This window comes from Papio anubis, chromosome 1 (genome assembly GCF_008728515.1).
Source record: "Papio anubis isolate 15944 chromosome 1, Panubis1.0, whole genome shotgun sequence".
Lineage (NCBI taxonomy): Eukaryota > Metazoa > Chordata > Mammalia > Primates > Cercopithecidae > Papio > Papio anubis.
Window position 1 is genome coordinate 101,679,135 of NC_044976.1, and position 21,740 is coordinate 101,700,874.

Sequence of the window (21,740 nt, forward strand, 5' to 3'; positions counted from 1 at the left end):
AAGGAAGAAAATTTCGGAAAGGGAGATAAACACATAGTTGGAGGGAGAAAAAAAGTAGAAAGGACTGAAAGAAGACTGGTATATACTGACTGGGTGGGAATGAGAAGACACAAGAGCAATAAAACTTTGGAGATAACTTAGCGGTAAATTATGTGAAAGCCTCTTGGTCAAGTTATGATACCAGCAATGAGAAGCCAATAAAATATTTTAGACATAATATAAAATTATCGGCCGGGCGCGGTGGCTCAAGCCTGTAATCCCAGCACTTTGGGAGGCCGAGGCGGGTGGATCACAAGGTCAGGAGATCGAGACTATCCTGGCTAACATGGTGAAACCCCGTCTCTACTAAAAATACAAAAAACTAGCCGGGCGAGGTGGCGGGCGCCTGTAGTCCCAGCTACTTGGGAGGCTGAGGCGGGAGAATGGCGTGAACCCGGGGGGCGGAGCTTGCAGTGAGCCGAGATCGCGCCACTGCACTCCAGCCTGGGAGACACAGTGAGACTCCGTCTCAAAAAAATAAAAATAAAAAAATAAAAAATAAAAAATAAAAAATAAATAAAAATAAAATTATCATACTTAAATTTCAAAATATTTGCCTTGGATATGGTATGGAGAACAGTTTGGAGGTGCGCCAGAGTGGTGTTTGGAGACGACTTAAGGAGCAATTGAAGTATCCATTGCAGCGATAATGTGAGCCTAAAGATAAAGGGTGGTAAAAATGAAATAAATGAATAGATTCAAAAGATGCTTTGAAGGCAAAATTGACAGTTTTAACTGTAAGTTAGCAGAGCTGTTGATAGAAGATTCACACATAAAATTTAAAATCTGTGCAGTAAGTCTTTGTGGGAATATGTATTTACCAGAATATCTTAATTTCAGTACTTCATGGAGAATGAAAGATTTTAGATATATAACCTGGGACCAATATGGAGTGTAGTCCAGACAGAATTCACATGTAATTTGAGAGATATATCAAAAAACACATGGAAAGAGGTAGAGGTAGATAAAGAGGTGAGGTAAGGAGATTTGGGAATATTGGAGTTTTTTTATTTTATTATTATTTTTTTTAATGACATAAAAAGCAGGAAATTTAAATTTAAAAGATTCAGAATCAATTTCTTACTGTTATCACATTCTGACTCTAAGATTTGGACAGACGACCTAATACCCGGATCTTAACTCAAAGATACTGGGGGAAGAGACTCAGAACAAGAGAATGTAATTAGAAATAAATTTAACCCAGGAGGTGAAAGATCTGTACTCTCAAACAATAAGATATTGATTAAAGAAATTGAAGAAGATACAAATAAACAGAATGATAGCTTGTGTTCATTACTAATATTGTAATATAATTAATATTGTAAAAATGACCATTCCACTCAAAGAGAACTATAGACTCCATGCAATCCTTATCAAATTTCCAATGGCATTCCTCAGATAAATAGGAAAAAAATACCAAAATTTGTATTGAATCATGAAAGATTCAAAGTAGCCAAAGCAATCTTGAGAAAGAACAAAGCTGGAGTAATCACACTTTCTAATTTCAAAGTGCATTACAAAGCTACAGTAATCAAACCAGTCTGGTACTTGCATAAAAACAGACACATAGACAGTCTCATTGCAATAGAATGAACAACTCAGAAATAAACTCATGCATATATGGTGAACTAATATTTGATAAGAGTGCCAACAATACAGACAATGGGGACATGATAATCTCTTTAATAAATGGTGTTGGGAAATTGGATATCCTCATTAAAAAATAAAATAAAATTAGATGGCTATTGTACACCACTCATAAAAATTAACTTGAAATAGATTGCACTTAAATGCAAGCTCTGAAACTGTAAAAGCAGAGAAAAAGAACATAAGGTCAAAGCTTTTTGATAATGCTCTTTGCAATGACTTTTTGTATACAACATCAAAAGCACAAGAAACAAAAGCAAAAATAGGTAAGTGGGACTATATCAAACTAAAGCTTCTGCGCAGCAAAGAAACAATCAACAAAATGAAAAGGAAATAAATTTTATCTTACTCTTATAGAGTAAAATAAAATGTCTGTGATATGGTTTGTCTTCATGTCCCCACCTAAAGTTCATCTCAAATTGTAATCTTTCCTCAACACCTCAGTTACAATTCTAGATGAGATTTGGATGGTGACACAAAGTCAAATCATATCACAGATACTTTGAGAGGTGAGAGGTGATTGGATCATGGGGGCTGTTTCCCCTATGCAGTTCTTATGATGGTGAGTGAGTTATCATGAGATATGATGGTTTTCTAAGTGTTTGTCAGGTTCCTCCTTCACTCATAACTTCTCCTTTCTGATGCCTTGTAAAGAAGGTGACTGCTTCCCTTTCACCTTCCAACATGATTGTAAATTTTATGAAGCCTCCCCAGCCATGTAGAACTCTGAGTCCATTAAACCTCTTTCATTTATAAATTACCTAACCTCAGGTATTTCTTCACAGCAGTGTGAGAACAGACTAATACAATCTGCAAGCCACATGTCCAATACAGATTTAATATCCAGAATACGTAAGAAACTCATACAACTCAATAGCAAAAATCAATCAAACAAACAAATAACAGAAACAAATAATTCAACTAAAAATGGAGAAAGCACTTGAATAGACATTTCTCCAAAGAAAATATAGAAATGACCAACAGGTACATGAAAAAGATACTCAACTAATCACCAGGAAATGCTATTCAAACCCAGAATGAATTATTACTTCACACCTGTTAGGATGACTGCTATCAAAAAGAAAAGATATAACAAATTTGACAAAGACATAGAGTAAAGGGAACCTTTGTATACTGTTAAGAAGGTCGTGATGCAAACTGATACAGTTGTTACGGAAAATAGTATGGAAATTCCTCAAAAATTTAAAAATAGAACTACCATATAACCCAGCAATCTCATTCTGGATATATATCTGAAGGAAACAATATCAATAGTTTGAAGAGATATGTGCACTCCCATGTTCATTGCAGCATTACTCACAATAGTCAAGATATGGAAACTACTTAAGTGTGCACTGACAGATGAATAAAGAAATTGTGATGTGCATATATATGTGTGTATGTATGTGTGTGTATACATATGTGTGTGGGTGTGCATATACAGGTCAATTAAATATTTTAATATTATAATTATTACCCTTTAAAATTTTTAGGAAAAAATACATTTGTGTCACAAGGTCTCCACAGTAAAAGAAATAAATTTTTTTGTTGTTATTGTTTTATTTTTGTTTTTATCTCTAGAAAAGAAAGAACAAGTAAAGATAAAATAATTAAATACTATAGAGCCATTTGTGTTAGGTTTGTAGTTACAAACATACCTTGGAACTTGAAAGGGTAGAAAAATGCTTGTATTGTCTCAGAACATAGACCTCATGCTTGTAGAAACTTTGTATTATTCTGCGCATTCTTTTTTTGTTTTCTTTTTTTTTTTTTTTTTGAGACAGACTTTCACTCTTGTTGCCTAAGCTAGAGTGCAATGGCGCGATCTCGTTTCACCACAACCTCCACTCCCAGGTTCAAGCGATTCTCTTGCCTCAGCTTCCCGAGTAGCTGGGATTACAAGCATGCACCATCATGCCTGACTAATTTTGTATTTTTTGTAGAGATGGGGTTTCTCCATGTTGGTCAGGTTGGTCTGGAACTCTGGACCTCAGGTGATCCACCTGCCTCGGCCTCCCAAAGTGCTAGGATGACAGGCGTGAGCCACCACACCCGGCTAATCTGTGCATTCTACTGAAAATTTATTTAAACTACAGTGAAGGAACAAAATAGACATACACCTACAAAGATAAAAAGAAAGACAGTAGATATAGCAAACATTTCATATCAATAAAATTCTAGAAGCCAGAAAATGGTTGGAAAGTGGTACTTTCATTTAGAAGATGGTAAAAAAAGTAAAATCTAAGTGTTCAGAGAGCAAGCCAACAAGTAAGACCTTCATGTCAAAGAATCCACTAAGTCCTAGTACATAGAGACACCAGGTACCTCTGGAGAATAAACATTAATAAATTTTGAAGTTTATAAGAAATATTTAGATCCTCTAAACCTTTCCTCTGTTTGAAAAAACAGACACATTTTCTGGCCACCTCTGGCAAAAGAATATGGAAAGACTGAACAAGACAAACTGTGTTTAGGGATAAAAGAGAAAGGGCATGAAACACAGTTCTTAAGAAAAATAGTGGAAAATAGTAAATTTTAATATAAAAGTCCCTTCTACCTCTGGATTCTCAACATTCCTAATTGCATTGCTTTGTGCCAAATGAGGCACAAGAAAATGAAGATCTTCTGTCTACTTTATTGCTATAAGCAATAAAATGTCCTTTTTTCTTGGATCCTCTAGTCTTGTGTTTCTGCCAACATTCATGAAAATGAGGCATGTTAATGTGTTAGCTTGCAATTAGGGTAAAATATCAGCCCCTTCATAATTCTTAATGATCACATATTTACAAATCAGAAAACAAGGCTCACAAGGTTAGATGACATGTTCAAGGTAACATAACTAACAGAGCATAAGGTCAGATATGAACCTGCCTATATGACTCCAAGTTCACCAACAGATACGTTACTTGAGTTAACTATTTGATAAGGGAGACATCTTGGTAAAAAGTATTTAGTGATGGGGGAAGGTATCTGTGTAATACATTCACATAGGCTATATTAGGCTTTCATTGGCATGGTTATTAAGAATTATCTGTAAATACTTTGGAAGAAGAAGTTTACCTTCCCTTAAAGCAAACAAAACTCTAAGGATGGTCTTCTTTAAAATTTGCAATGGACCCTGGAGCTGTAAACTTTTCCTGAGTGTTATTATAATATATTCCTTCTTTTGAAAGATTTCTGGATGACATTAATTATAACAATGAGGTATTAAAGTAATGTGATGTCCAGGAACTCTACTCTTTATTACTCTTACCATCAAAACAAGAGTGGCAAGTGTTTAGTCCAACAGAAAATAAAAATCAAACTGGAAAAACCACAAAGTGATTTCAAACACATGAAGCTGCTACTACTGCTGAATAATGGTTAGCCCTGACCAACATCTCTCTTTTTTATTTCTTCTGATTGCCTTCCAGCTACAGGAACCACAGGAATTAACTCTAGGCAAACAAAGCCCTGGACGTGTGATAGTAATCTTTGCCACAAAATACATGAGCTAGTCTGGAAACCCTCAACTTCAGAAGAGGACTTTCAATTTTGTTAATGCATTGCAAGCTTTTTCTGAGATGCCTGCGCTAAGTAGAACTCAATGAAGTTGTTTGGTGGATAACAATAAGAAGAGATATATAATAGTTCCTGGAAAATCCAGAAAAACACTTTCTTCCCAATAATCTTCCTTTTCATTATTTTAAGCTCCTAATTCAGTGCTTAAAAAAGGATGTTGCACTATTTTAAAAAGTTATTGTTAAAAATTCAAATTTGTCTTCGTACCCAAAGTTTCCCTAATGTCTTTGGACTTCTCAAGGGAGTCCAACAGCCTCAGGAGGCTGGGAAGAGCAGAGTAACATACTCTTATGTTGATTTCTCCTCAACAATGGTCTCAGCTCCCACATCTGTTTCTCTAGACATTTAGGTATCAAGATATGTTATTAGTGACAGACTCAAGATTCAAATCCAATACACCTTAACCTCCAAATTGCAATATTTCTATTTCTTATTGTCAAATTAAATACGTAGCAATTGGGCTGAGACTGTCTCTGTGCTTTGAGTTCCCATAGGGAAAATAAACCAACAATAAAAGCTCTGTAACTAACTTAGTATGTAAACACATCAAAACCTAATTTAGGAGATTTTATATATATATATATATATATACACACACACACACACACACACGCATGCGCGCGCGCACACACAAACATATATATGCTAGGTTTTCAATCACAGACAGGTAAGCTTCATCCAATCATAGACAGAAAACTGATCAGATCTTAACCAAATAAGGTAAATGCCTCATCACACCACACCCAAATAAGGCAAATGCCTAGCTGTAGCCAATCAGGTGATTGCTCTGCTCTGCCAGGTGTCTGGCTTGTAAAAGTTCTCTGCTCATGGTTCTGGGCAGAGCTCACTAAACTTCTTCTAGTTCTGAGTGCTGCCAGATTCAGGAATTGTTCTTTGCTAAAACAAACTGTGTTAAATTTAATTTGTTTAAGGTTTTTAACATTATGCTGGCTTCCCACTGGAAAATACCTCAATGGGAGATAGAGACAAGGATCCACTAAAATGGCAATAAACAGTACCAAAACCCAAATTTGCCTTATTTTAGAATTTTCCATAGTGACTGCACATAGCCCTCAAAACTCAAAAGAATAACAAAAAGTAAACAGAAATCACAGATTATTCAGGAGAAAATTAAGGCCATATCAAAAACTTCAATATGATATTTTTAGTTAAAGTCTTCTTCAATTATTATTTTCTTACAGGAAAAGCATCATGGAAGTGAATGTAAGAATTATGCCTATCCATATCTATAAGCATGAAAGCCTCAAAGTATTTGATGCTGAAGTTTAGTGCCCAGAAAAGTGTTGGTCATCCAGCAAATTACTGTTTGATAAAAGTTAAATATGTGAATAAATGAATGAGTGATTAAACTAATTTTTATTTCTGTCTTCAAGTTCAACTTCAGTAAATCCTAGGTCTAAACTCATTCATACCACAGTTTCTGAACTAACCCAGATCATATCTGGAAGTATATTAGAAGCTTCATCTTCATTAGTAGGTAGAGTCTAAGTTAATCTTGAGACCTTTTCTAGGTGCTCCACAAACCTGTGATTTGCTTTTAAGCTCTCCTGAACCAACTAAGCAGCACATTTCTACTTTAGTCTCCATTGCATAAATCAGGTTTTTATGAATAAGTTCCTTCTAAGATCAGAGATCTACCTTAATGAGTGAAGTTTTGATCTTCATTCTAACTCCATCTTCTTTCCACAGAGGCTGTAGTCATACTTTGTTCCAGCAACTGATTGGTTTGTTATCTTGCTAGAGATATAAGCTACCACACCTTACTCATCATATAAAACCTGTTAGATATTATGCAGTGGTTTATATTACTTAATGTATTTAAAGTTTTCCCTAGATTATACATTCTTCAAAAGCAATGACTTTCTTGTTTAGTTTAATCGATTTGTTGAATACCATGCTAGGGCTATAATGTATATTAAATAAATACTTGTTCATCAACTAAACTTTTTTGTTCTAGCAATTTTTATCTGTTATGCAGTATGATAGAACATTAATTTTTCTGTTCAGTAATAATTCAGATTAATCATAATTTTGAAATTATTATTTTATTTTATTCTACTGACACATAATAGTTGCACATATTTTCAGGGCAAAGGTGTTAATTTAATACATTCATGTATTAGTAAAGATTAAATCAGTGTAATTGTGACATCTATAGCCTTAAATGTTCATCTTTTCTTTACATTAGAAAACTTCAAGTTATTCTCTTCTAGCTAGTTGAAATTAGTATTTCCAATTTTAAGCTATATTTTTCAAAAGCTATTATAATTTTATTTAGTCCTATGTCCACTGCTCATAATATTATTTTCTCAGCATTCCCATCAACAACTTCATTTTAAGCTTTCAACAGGCAATTTTAGTTTACATTAAGTACTCTTAATAAAGTTTTGAATAAAGCAATCAGTATTATAAATGTGCTCAGCATAAAAGAAGAAAGAATATAATTTTAGAAGTACTTATCTGAATGAATAAATTTTAGATAGCTATCATTTAAAAGACAAAATAAACAAATACTTATTAAACATGTTTGTCTTGTATATTGTTAGATTCTGGGAAGGAGATAAATAAGTTAAAGGAAATTACTTCTGCCTCTGTGGAGCTAAGGAACCATGTGAGTAACATATATGTCTAAGTTTAAAATAACAATTATCTGTACCCCAATTAGAGGTTCAGATAAACAAGAGATCAATGTAGGCTAAAGGATATAAAAAAGCCTCCTCTGGACATTAGAATTAACCCTAAGCCTTTTGAGGTGAATATAAATAGAGTGGAGGAAATTAACCACATGGAGAAAGAACACTAGCACATATACAAGGAATGGAAAGATATTTTCTTGGGATAAAAAAGATATAAAGATGAAAAGGAGTCTTGGTACAGATTGCAATGCAGTAAAAACGATGTTAAAACACTGTTTTCTCTACTGAATGTGAATTTTAAAAGAGAGAGAGAGAAAGAAATCTGAAATTAGCAATAAGAGGATATTGTACTTACTGGCCATATAAGGCATCCTCCTAAAAGGTATATTTTATTAGTTGAGAATTCATCAGGAAATAGGTGGCTCATTCACAGGATATAGTTAAAGAGCATTTAATGAAGAAACTATTTACAGGATTGGGGGGCAACAAGAGCAAAACTCTCCCTCAAAAAAAATTAACATATTTAAATAATAAATTTTTAAAATTCAATATTTAAAGATTTATTTCTATATTTCAACACTTAAAAATTGATTTTAAATATTTAATTTTACATTGAGAATAATTGTGCACTTGATATTTTTTCTTCAAAATCAATGTTTGTTTAAATAGAAAGGAAAAAATATATATAGGAATATTAAATTTGATTTCCCACCAAATGAGAGTGGCTTATCACTGCACTAGAAGAGGTCCTTTACTTTCTAGTTTTTACTACCAATATGGTCCTGAAATCCTTTCTTTCCAATCACTTAACTAAAAATTATATCATGCTGTTTTGTTATGAAGTTTTAATTTTTTTAGGTTGTGTTCAAGTGACGCAAAAATGAAATAAAATATCATCAATTATCTGTATTTTTTACAACAAATATTTGGAAATTGAGTAGCTGCATGAATCGTTAATCAAAAACTTTCATTTATTTGTAGATATTAGAATCATGTGGATATACTCATTGGAATGTTGCTGGAATTAGTTTTAACTCGTATACACAGAAGTAATAACATCATTTCCAAGGTTGCATTTTAAAATCTAGGACAGAAGCTCAGTTCTCAACTGGAAGATGATTGTAGCAAAACGCCACTTTTGCAATAAGAGAGCTATTGTGTCGCTAAAAAAAAGAGTTTCACTAGTCTATGCCAATAACTATATAACACAGTTCAGTCCTCTTTGTAGTCAGTAATTTTTCACATATATTTAATTTTCAAAAGGTTGATTGTATTTGACTGTGCTTTCACCTCGACTCCTCTGATAACTGAAGCAGGTGGTGCTGAACCCAGCAATTCAATCATTATAGCCCTGAAATGATTCATCTTACACTCTCAAAACAAGTCCTTCTAGCTTCTCAATTATGGTTTGCCATGTGTGAATGCAGACTTTATGAATGACCAGTGACTACACAATTTAGGTGCAAAAGAATAGCCATTATGGCATTAAATCCTTATCATTATGTTGCATTTCCTGTGCTTATTTCACAGTAGCTGAGAGGCCTGCTCTTATAACAGCTCATCAAAACAAAACTTTGAAAGGTATCAATCAGAAAACCTACATGTTTGGTTTTATGTATGTGGAGTTTTTTGTTTTTTGTTTGTTTTGTTTTGTTTTGTTTTTGGTTCTGGGATACATGTGCAGAACGTGCAGGTTTGTTACATAGGTATACATGTGCCATAGTGGTTTGCAGCACCTAGCAACCCGTCATCTAGGTTTTAAGCCCTGTATGCCTTAGGTATTTGTCCTAATGCTATCCCTCTGCTTGCCCCCCACACACCAACAGGCCCTGGTGTGTGATGTTTCCCTCCCTGGGTCCATGTATTCGACTCCCATTTATGAGTGTGAACATTCGGTGTTTGGTTTTCTGTTCCTGGGTTAGTTTCCTGAGAATGACGGTTTCCAGCTTCATCCGTGTCCCTGTAAAGGACATTAACTCATTCTTTTTTTCGAGATGGAGTTTGCTCTTGCTGCACAAGCTAGAGTGCAATGGCATAATCTCGGCTCACCACAATCTGCCTCCTGGGTTCATGCGATTATCCTGCCTCAGTCTCCCAAATAGCTGAGATTACAGGCATGCGCCACCACACCCAGGTAATTTTGTATTTTTAGTACAGACACAATTTCTCCATGTTGGTCAGATTGGTCTCAAACTCCCAACCTCAGGTGATCTGCCCGCCTCAGCCTCCCAAAGTGCTGGGATTACAGGTGGGCTACATAGTATTCCATGGTGTATGTGTGCCACATTTCCTTTATCCAATCTATCATTGATGGGCATTTGGGTTGGTTCGAAGTCTTTGCTATTGTAAATAATGCTGCAATAAACATATGTGTGCATCTGTCTTTATAGTAAATGATTTATAATCCTTTGGGTATATACCCAGTAATGGGATTGCTGGTTCAAATGGTATTTCTGGTTCTAGATCCTTGAGGAATCACTACACTGCCTCTCACAATGGTTAAACTAATTTCCACTCCGACCAACAGTATAAAAGTGTTTCTATTTCTCCACCCCCTTGCTAGCATCTGTTGTTTCTTGACTTTTAATGATCGCCATTGTAATTGGTGTGAGATGGTATCTCACTGTGGTTTTGATTTGCATTCCTCTAATGACCAGTGATGATGAGCTTTTTTATCAGGTTTGTTGGCCATGTACATGTCTTCTTTTGAGAAATGTCTGTTCATATCGTTTGCCCACATTTTGATGGGGTTGTTTTTTCTTCTGAATTTGTTTAAGTTCCTTGTAGATTCTGGATATTAGCCCTTTGTCAGATGGATAGATTGCAAAAATTTTCTCCTATTCTGTAGGTTGCCTGTTTACTCTGATGATAGTTTCTTTTGTTGTGCAGAAGCTTTTTAGTTTAATTAGATCCCATTTTTCAATTTTGAGTTTTGTTGCAATTGCTTTTAGTGTTTTAGTCATGAAGTCTTTACGCATGCCTATGTCCTAAATGGTGTTGCTTAGGTTTTCTTCCAGAGTCTTTACTGTTTTATGTTTTGTGTTTAAGTCTTTAATTCATCTTGAGTTAATTTTTGTATAAGGTGTAAGGAAGAGGTTCAGTTTCTGTTCTCTGCATATGGGTAACCAGTTTTCCCAGCACCATTTATAAATAAGGAATCTTTTCCCCATTTCTTGTTTTTGTCAAGTTTGTAGAAGATCCAATGATTGTAGATGTGTGGTGGTCTGAGGCCTCTGTTCTTTCCCATTGACCTATATATCCGTTTTGGTACTAGTACCATGTTGTTTTGGTTACTGTAGCCTTGTAGTATAGTTTGAAGTCAGGTAGTGTGATGCCTCCAGCTTTGTTCTTTTTGCTTAGGATTGTCTTGGCTATACAGGCTGTTTTTTGGGTCCGTATGAAATTTAAGTAGTTTTTTCCAGTTCTGTGAAGAAAGTCAATGGTAGCTTGATGGGAATACCATTGAATCTATAAATTACTTTGGGTAGTATGGTGATTTTCACTATATTGATTCTTCCTATCCATGAGCATGGAATTTTTTTTTTCCACTTGTTTTTGTCCTTTCTTATCTCGTTAAGCAGTGGTTTGTAGTTCTCCTTGAAGATGCCCTTCATGTCCCTTGTAAGTTGTATTCCTATTTATTTTATACTCTTTGTAGCTATTGTGAATGAGAGTTCACTCATGATTTGGCTCTCTGCTGGTATATTATTGGTGTATAAGAATGCTTGTGAGTTTTGCACATTGATTTTGTATCCTGAGACTTTGATGAAGTTGCTTATCAGTTTCAGGAGTTTGCGGGCTGAGATGATGGGGTTTTCTAAATATACAATCATGTCATCTGCAAGCAGAGACAATTTGACTTCCTCTCTTCCTATTTGAATACCCTTTATTTATTTCTCTCAACTGATTGCCCTGGTCAGAACTTCCAATGCTATGTTGAATAGGAGTGGTGAGACAGGGCATCCTTGTCTTGTGCCAATTTTCAAAGAAAATGCTTCCAGCTTCTGCTCATTCAATATGATATTGGCTACAGGTCTGTCATAAACAGCTTTTATTTTTTTGAGATATGTTCCTTCAATAATTAGTTTATTGAGAGGTTTTAGCATGAAGGGGTGTTGAATTTTATCAAAGGCCTTTTCTGCTTGTGTTGAGATAATCATGTGGTTTTTCAAATTAGTTCTGTTTATGTGATGGGTTATGTTTATTGCTTTGTATATAGGAACCAGTGTTGCATCCCAGGGACAAAGCTGAGTTGACAGTAGTGGATAAGCTTTTTGATGTGGATTTGATTTACCCATATTTTATTGAGGGTTTTCACATCGATGTTCATCGGGGATATTGACCTGAAATTTTCTTTCTTTGCTGTGCCTCTGCCAGGTTTTGGTATCAGGATGAGGCTGGCCTCAGAATATGAGTCAGGAAGGAGTCGCTCTTTCTCTAGTTTTTCTAACAGTTTCAGAAGGAATGATATCAGTTCCTCTTTGTACCTCTGGTAGAATTCAGCTGTGAATCCATTTTTTTTTTTTTTTTTGGGTTAGTAGACTATTAATTGCTGCCTCAATTTCAGAACTTGTTATTGGTCTATTCCGGGATTTGACTTCTTTCTGATTTAATTTTGGAAGGGTATATGTGTCCAAGAATTTATCCATTTCTTCTAGATTTTCTAGTTTATTTTCCTAGAAGTGTTTATAGTATTCTCTGATGGTAGTTTGAATTTCTGTGGGATCAGTGGTGATATCCCCTTTATCGTTTTTTTTTTTATTGTGTCTATATGATTCTTCTCTCTTTTCTTCTTTATTAATCTTGCTAGCAGTCTATATATTTTGTTGATCTGTTAAAAAAAACAAAAACAGCTTCTGGATTCATTGATTTTTTGAAGGGTTTTTTGTGTCTCTATCTCCTTCAGTTCTGCTCTGATCTTAGTTATTTCTTGCCTTCTGCTAGCTTTTGAATGTGTTTGCTCTTGCTTCGCTAGTTCTTTTAATTGGGATGTTAGGTTGTCGATTTTAGATCTTTCCTGCTTTCTGATGTGGGCATTTAGTGCTATAAATTTCCCTCTTTAAGACTGCTTTAGCTGTGTCTCAGAGATTCTAGTGCATTGTCTCTTTGTCCTCATTGGTTTCAAAGAACTTCTTTATTTCTGCCTTAATTTCATTATTTACCAAGTAGTCATTCAGGAGCATGTTGTTCATTTTCCATGTAGTTGTGTGGTTTTGAGTGAGTTTCTTAATCCTGAGTTCTAATTTGATTGCACTGTGGTCTGAGAGACTGTTAGGATTTCCATTCTTTTGCATTTGCTGAGGGGTGTTTTACTTCCAATTATATGGCTGATTTTAGAATAAGTGATATGTGGTGCTATGAAGAATGTATATTCTGTTGATTTGGGGTGTAGAGTTCTGTAGATGTCTATTAGGTCTGCTTGGTCCAGAGCTGTGTTCAAGTGCTGAATATCCTTGTTAATTTTCTGTCTCGTTGATCTGTCTAGTATTGAAAGTGGGGTGTTAAAGTCTCCCACTATTATTGTGTGGGAGTTTAAGTCTCTTTGTAGGTCTCTAAGAACCTGTTTTATGAATCTGGGTGCTCCTGTATTGGGTGCATATATATTTAGGATAGTTAGCTCTTCTTGTTGCATTGATCTCTTTACCATTATATGACGCCCTTATTTGTCTTTTTAAAAATCTTTTTCAGTTTAAAGTCTGTTTTATCAGAGACTAGGATTGCAACCCCTGTTTTTTTTTTTTTTTGCTTTTCCATTTGCTTGGTAAATATTCCTCCATCCCTTTATTTTGAGCCTATGTGCATCTTTGCACAGGAGATGGATCTCCTGAATACAGAAATGTGCAGAGATTTTTTAAAGTTTATTAGAAATCCTTAGCTTTCTGCAAGTTACATGTAGATATATATTACCTATTATATATATATTACAGTATATATTGCTTTTATTGAGAAATATATTTTTGTGTTAAACATGTTTTAAATATGTACACAATTATGTTAAATACATTTTAAATATTCTGGCCATGTGCTCTGCTTTTACAAAAAGTATATCCCAAAAAGTACATGGAATATATTGTAATACATACAATCATGAATTAGACAGAATAGGTTTGTAATGTCTTCGCACTACACTGGCAAGTTGCTCATTTCCCTTCTGCCCTTATATGCCCCTATATGTCAGATGAAACGTTTTTGCTTGTATACCACATAAAAGCATTTCCAAAGGGACTTCTCCTCCTAAAATCACAAATATTAACGGGTTTTAAGTATTTCATATAGTTCCCTTTTCAGTATATATTTTCCTTTTTTTTGTAGCAGCTGTTTGAAGTTACTGTCTATGCCAATACAAGAAATTTAAGGAATAATTCATTCAAAAGGAATGCTACTATGTATCTGCTGCTGACATAAGCATTGGTAACACAGGAGGGGGAAAAAAAAAAAAGAAGAGCCCTTGCCCTTATACTGCTTACATTCTAAAAGTTTAGCAGTAAGACAATGAATAAATAAAACAGATAATTTAAACAATCATACCCACATACACATAATAATGAGTTGAAGTTTTAATTGGATTGATCAGTGAAGGCCTTGCTGAGAAGGTGATAATGGAGTAAGTGCCAAAAGCAGATGAGGTAGCAAGCCTTTGAAACATCTATGGGCAGCGAATATTGAGCAGAAGAAATAGCATGTGTAAAAGCCCTGAGGTGTGAGCACTACTGGCAGCACAGAAAGAAGCCTGATGCAAATAAAAAGGAATGAGCAAAGAAAAGAACAAATGACTCTGAAAGAGAACAGGACTTATATTGGGTCCAATTTCATGTTGGGTCTTAAAACATTTTTTAATATTATTGATAGTTCCTTTACCATCCTGCTATTAGAAAACAGCATGGTACCTATGTGTGTGTGTGGGGGTTGGGGGGTATGTGTGTGGGTTGGGGGGTATGTGTGTGCTAAGACTGATAATGTAACAGCTGTGGTTGTGTGCTCCTGTAGTGCCAGCTACTTGGGAAGCTGAGGTGGGAGGATTGCTAGAACCCAGAGGTTGAAGCTGCATTGATCTGTGATAACACCACTGCACTCTAGCCTGACTGACAGAGCAAGATCTTGCCTCAAAAAAAAAAAAAAAGAAAAGAAAAAGAAAAAAACACTATATATATATGTATAGCATGAGCATACTAATGGATCTAAAATTTCCTAGATCCCAGTCTCCTCTCAGCAGAAAACACAATCCTTAACTACTTTTTCTCCTTCCCAACACTTTTCTTTGTATTTTTAATAACACATGTATGTGTCCCATAATAATATATAGCTTAATTTACTTGTGGTATAATTTTATTTAAATCATGTCAGAAAGTTTGCATTCTCTGCATCTTTTTTACTCTACATTTTATAAGCTGCAGCTCTTGATATATGTAGATGAAGCTCATTTATTTTCATTGCTGCTTTGTATCACAATGCGTAACTCTACCACATTGTATTTATTATGTCCCAGGTTGACATACATTTGGGTTGTTTCCAATGCCTTAGTATTATAAACAGTTCTATATTATTGTACATGTCTCCTGAACATATTGCAAGAGGATTTCTGTGGTTTATATCTGGAACTGATATTGTTTGAATGTGTGATATGTACATGTTCAACTTTACAAAGTCATGCCATATTGTTTTTTAAATTAATGTTATTAATTATACTCCACCAACAATGTACATGAATTCTTGTTAGTCTCATTCTTGTAAACATATAATATTGGCTGATTTTTCAATTTGATCCCATGCTAGTCAGTGTAAAGTGATATCTGTTGTGGTTTAATTTTGGAATTCTATGATTATGTTTATTGGATATGTGTGGTTTCTTCTATGTAAATGCCATTCATATTTTCTCTTTTTGGGAGTTTCCTATATTTTGTCATATTGATTTGTATGTTTCCTTTATAAGTTCTGAATATTAAGTCCTTGTTGGTTATATGTTTTGATGTTGTCTCCCCCTAGGTTATGTTATGTCTTGCCTTTTACCCTTAATATTTAAAAGTTTATGAAAAAAGCAACATATGTAATTATAGTCCTTTTTAGTTGCCCAAGAATATTTATATTTGATACAATAATACTAGAGGGATGATATTATTGTAACATTTTTGTGGTATTTTTAAGGAAGAAAAAGAATCACTCAGAAGACAGAAGACACAAAGTCAGTCAGCTTTGTTTGTAAAATCCAAATTACCTTCTAGGAAATGCTTTTTATTTATTTATTTATTTATTTTTGACAGGATCTTACTCTGTTGCCCAGGCTGGAGTACAGTGGTGTGATCACAGTTCACTGCAGCCTTGACTTCCAAGGCTCAAGCAATCCTCCCATCTCAGCCTCTTGAGTAGCTGGGCTACAGGCACACACCACCACACTTGGCTAATATTTTAAATTTTTTGTAGCAACGGGTTCTCCCTATATTGTCCAGGCTGGTGTTGAACTACTGGGCTTGAGCAATCCTCCCACCTCAGCCTTCCAAAATGCTGGGATTCTAGGTGTGAGTCACTACGCCTGTCTCAGATGCGCTTTAGATGGTATTTTAGAACACATCATTTTTAAAACACTTCCTTTTAGAATAAATATATCTTCTTGTATGAAGGCTGGATCCATCTAGTTTATTTCTTGGAATATTTAACACATTAAGTGAATCTGTTGACCCTAGGTTTTGAATGAAGGTGTCCTTTTGGCACTTCCACAAGTAAAATCAATAATTTTGCTTGGAACCAAAATGCTTTACAAATCAGTGACATCTATAGTTACAGGTATAATTCAAAACTCAAACTGCATAATTTTAATGATCACTTTATCTCTGTTGGAACTATGAAAGTAAGCCCCAAGTTTTATTTTTTGTTTTATAAAGTATGGTAAAAACTGGATCATTGTTCATCCCAAGTAACCTCCAAAAATTCATTATTTAATGTAGGATTTCAGTGCAAAATGAATAAAGACTACATATAAACTAGGTTGACCGATGTAACACAAGGAATCGTTTTTTCCTCCAACTTCTGATTTTAATAAAAAATGGATAAAAGGAGCAATGAAACATCTTTGCATTATGGAAATACTATTTTAAACTGAAAATGTGGAATTGTACATTATAACTTAGCACTTGATGCCAAAGTTTATTATATATTGTAAATCAAAGAAAAAAATTAAGAATTTGCACAAGTAATAGAACAATCTCAGAGTTCACATTTTGTAATAAAACTCTCTATTTTGTGTTTGCAATTGTTTATGTGGCTCCTTCATATGGTCAGCAGCTGGAAGTTATGCAACATCAAAACCATGAAATGTTCTACATAATTTCAAATGCTCTCCTTATGCAAAATTGTAACAGTAGCAGAGTTATGAATTTAAGCGGTAGATAAATAGCACATTTTTATGCATTCTGAGAGAAATGCCCTTAGGGTTCTACAACAATACTGAAAGAACTGAGGTATTCCCATGGGCTCTAAAAGTTAATGATGGAAAGTCCAAGGGTTAGTGCAAAAACATGTGGTGTGGAAAGAGGTTGTAGAGAAAAATATGCATTTTTTGCAATAGACCTGAGGTTGTCTCAGTTCTTCCTCTTACTAGCTGTGAAATTTATTTTTGTCTTCAAAGTGGGACAGTTAATACCAGTCTAGGTTAGATTTCAGTAATAAACAACCCATAAATCTTACAGGCTTAAAAAAAGAAAGGTTCTTTTTCCTTCAGGGTACATGAGTTGGCTAGGGCTTTCCATACTATCTTCTCACTCTGTGACATAGCTTTATCAAAAGTTGTAATGAGCTGCAGCAGAGGGGAAGGTAACCCATAAGTAAATACTTCAGTCCAGAAGTGAAACATGTCACTTCCACTTACAGTGCATTGACCAGCACTCATCATGTGGTATCCCCCTCAACCTTGGTGGCATCTAAAAAACTATTCTTACCACGCTTCTGGAAACCAGAGATTCAAATCCTAGATGTAGCATGAAAGACTATCAAAGGGTTGTTGAGAATTTTTAGTAATCTACATAAGTTTCTAGCATAGTGTTTATAAAATATGATAAATATCTGGAAACATTCTTCATTAAATGTTTTATTAAGCATACAATATTGATATCAGCAAGCAAGAAAGATAAACATCACTATGAGTTGAATTTTTTAACGCTAACTTTATAGGTCATATTATATTAATTCTCTTTGGTGAATATATTTTTTTAAATGTAGAAAAAAAGTCCTTTTTCATTTTTACATATTCAAAATGGCATTGCCATGACTTGACCTAATTATCCAACTGGCATTAGTTAGAAAGTTAGTTAGAAATTCGGCCGGGCGCGGTGGCTCAAGCCTGTAATCCCAGCACTTTGGGAGGCCGAGATGGGCGGATCATGAGGTCAGGAGATCGAGACCATCCTGGCTAACACGGTGAAACCCCGTCTCTACTAAAAAATACAAAAAAAAAAAAACTAGCCGGGCGAAGTGGCGGGTGCCTGTAGTCCCAGCTACTGGGGAGGCTGAGGCAGGAGAATGGCGTGAACCCGAGAGGAGGAGCTTGCAGTGAGCTGAGATCCGGCCACTGCACTCCAGCCTGGGTGACAGAGCAAGACTCCGTCTCAAAAAAAAAAAAAAAAAAAAAAAAAGAAATTCAAAAGACTTATGAGTTTACAGACACTCTGGATATTTCTCAGATGTATTAAATCTGTCAGGAAAACAATGTCATATAACAGTTTTAATAAGTTATTTGATTGAAGAGTATCAGACAATACATTTTATCCAATCTTTTAAATTTTTTTGAAATAACTAGACCCTAAAATTAATTTTCTTTCTCCAGGATGTGGAATTATTTGCTGGTGGAAGGGGAGAGTGGCCTCCTCCAGATCCTCTTACTTTATTCTTGGTGGGAGAAACAGAATGACCACAAACATTTTTTGGTTCTAAAAAGTTCTAAGCCTTGTAGAATGTTCCACACAGCAATGGTATATGTAGTATTGGATTGGTGCAAAAGTAATTGTGGTTTTTGCCATTATTTTTAATAGTAAAACCTGCAATTATTTTGCACCAACCTAATATTATCATTTTTATAATGATCATATAATATTTTCTGCTATATTTCAAAATATTTACAATATTATTAAAAGTATTGTTTAATTCCATTCATATTCACTGATTATTTGCCTTGAGGAAAAAATCATATGTGCATATCAGAAAATAAAAGTCTTGAAAGAAGACCTGACAGCTTGTGTGTTCTAATGTTGACCTCTAACCAAATGAATAGCTCATAATCGACAAAAGACAATCAACCATATGCTATCTAGAAGGTATTTTGGATATAAGTCTGTATTATCATAAGTCAAATATTATATGCCAATTGGAAGCTAGTAACTTTTCTCATGAATATAACTGATTGGTGTTCTAAAATTACATCCTAAAACTATAAAAAACAAAACAGAACAAGAGAAAAGTTAACATATCTTTTTAAGACATTTTATTTAGAGCCAAGTAATAGCAGTAGCTTCTTGCTAAGAAAAAGGGATTCTACAACCATAACCATATTTGATACTTACATAAATTAGATTTGCTTACCACTCACCTAAACTACACCTCTTTGTAAACTTAAAAAAAACTGTAAACAAAAAATGTTTACCAAATTGTTTACTTTATAATTCTATACTTTATAGATTCAGAACCTAATAGCAAAAATCCTAGTGAATTTTATGATATATGTATAGAATATATATACACACAGATATATGTAGAATATATATACACACAGACATATACGTGTGTGTGTGTGTGTGTGTGTGTATTCTACATTTTGGAGATTTTTTTAAGAGTGGTTTTCATTAATGACCCTAGACAAAATAAAGAATTAAACTTTTTTCTTTAGAGTAAAAGGTTGTATTTTCCATTCTATCCTTCATGCTTAAATAACTGATCCAAGTTATGTCAAATACAATGCATCACAACCTTTGTCATACAGTATTAACCTGGCAAAGTCAGCTGTTACAAACTTTCCCAGGATCACAGACTGATTCTTAATCCCTCTTAATAGATGAAGCTGGTTGATATGAGCTGGGAATAAATATAGACAGATTGACTCTACGATGGAAACTCTTAAAAACCTACTTTATTGTGCTTCTTTTGAAACTAGGAAATCAACATGTATCAGGAAGTGAATGAAGTTTTGTTATGAGATAAGTGACTCTCTACTATCCTGAATTTGAAACTTAAGATTTCTTAGCATTTTCTTGTTATAAAACAGATGCATACAGTATAGTAATAATAATCTAAACTAAGTTTAAAAAGAAAACCAATAACCCATAGCTAACATCATACTTAATAGTGAAAGAGCGAATGAATCACCTCCAAAATCAAGAATGAGGCAAGGATGTCAGCTCTCGTCACTCTTATTTAACCTAGTTCTAGAATTCCTAGGCAGTTAATGAAGAAAAAAGAAAGGAAATAAAAGGTATTCAAATAAGAAAGGAAATTATAAAATGTTCCCTATTTGCAGAAGACATTATAGTCTACATAGAAAATTCCAAAGAATCTACAAAGAAACAAAACACAAACAAAAAACTCTTAGAACTAATAGTGAGTTTAGTAAGGCTACATGAGACAAGATTAATATTAAAAAACCAATCATATTTCTATATAATAACAATAAACACAGGGAAACAAAAATTGAAAGCAATTTATTTTATAATTACTCAAAAAATGAAATAGATATTACATCTAACAAAACATGTGCAGTATTTTTATGCTGAAAATTACAAAACACTGATAAAATAAAACAAAGAAGATCTAAATATATAGAGACATATCATTTTATGATTTAGAAAACACAATACAATAAAGATGTTGATTCTTCCCACAAATTAACCTATATGTGTAATGCAATTTCTTTCAAAATCTCAATGATGTGTTTTGTAGATGTTAATACGCTTATTCTAATATTTATATGCAAAGACAAGAGAACTAGAATAGCTAAGGCAATTTTGAAAAAAAAAAAAAAAGCAAAAACAAATAAAGTGGTATGGATCTCTACCCAACTTTAAAGTTTACTATATGGCTACAGCAATCGGACAGAGTGGTGCTAACAAAACAATACCTACAGAGACCAATAGAGCTGAATACAAGAAATAGAAATAGACACACAGAAGCACAAGTCATAAAAGAAAATAATTGATAAATTAAACTTAAAATGAAAAGATCACATTAAAAAGATAAAAAATACAAGCCAGCATGAGAGAACATATTTTCAAACCATATATCTGAAAAACAGATTCATATCAGGTGTAAGGAACTTTTAAAATGTAACACACACACACACACACACACACACACACACACTTCAATTATAAAATGGGCAAAAGATATTCAATTAACATTTCACCAAAGAGAGCATACAGATAGCAATAAGCACGTAAAAAATGTTCAACACCATTTACCATTAGGCTAAAGCAAATTAAAACCACAATGAGATATTACAACACAAATATTAGATCAGGTAAGAAAAAAACTTGTAAGAATACCAAATCTGGCAAGAATATGGAAAAACTGAATTGCTTAGAAATTGCTGGTGGGAATATAAGTGGCACAGCCACACTGGTAAATACCTTGGGAATGTTCATTTCTTTTCTTTTTTTCTTTTTTTTTTCTTTTCTTTTTTTTTTTTTTTTTTAAGAGGTTGGGTCTTGCTATGTTGTCTATGATAAACTCAAACTACTGGGCTCAAGTGATTGTCTCACATCAACCTTTCCAGTGGCTGACCGTACAGGTGCATTCCAGAGCCAAGCTAAGGAAATTTTCTTGAAAAACTATATACTGATCATGCACCCCAGCACTCCCATT

At 34.1% G+C, this 21,740-nt stretch overlaps 1 long non-coding RNA gene across 1 annotated transcript; it reads left to right on the forward strand.

The window, feature by feature from the left end:
* The first annotated feature begins 7,677 nt into the window (after positions 1–7,677).
* LOC103887231 lies at positions 7,678–18,950 on the forward strand. Its single transcript, XR_651246.3, has 3 exons — positions 7,678–7,879; positions 9,435–9,485; positions 18,718–18,950. It is a non-coding gene; the product is annotated as an uncharacterized LOC103887231 (long non-coding RNA).
* The last annotated feature ends 2,790 nt before the right edge of the window (positions 18,951–21,740 follow it).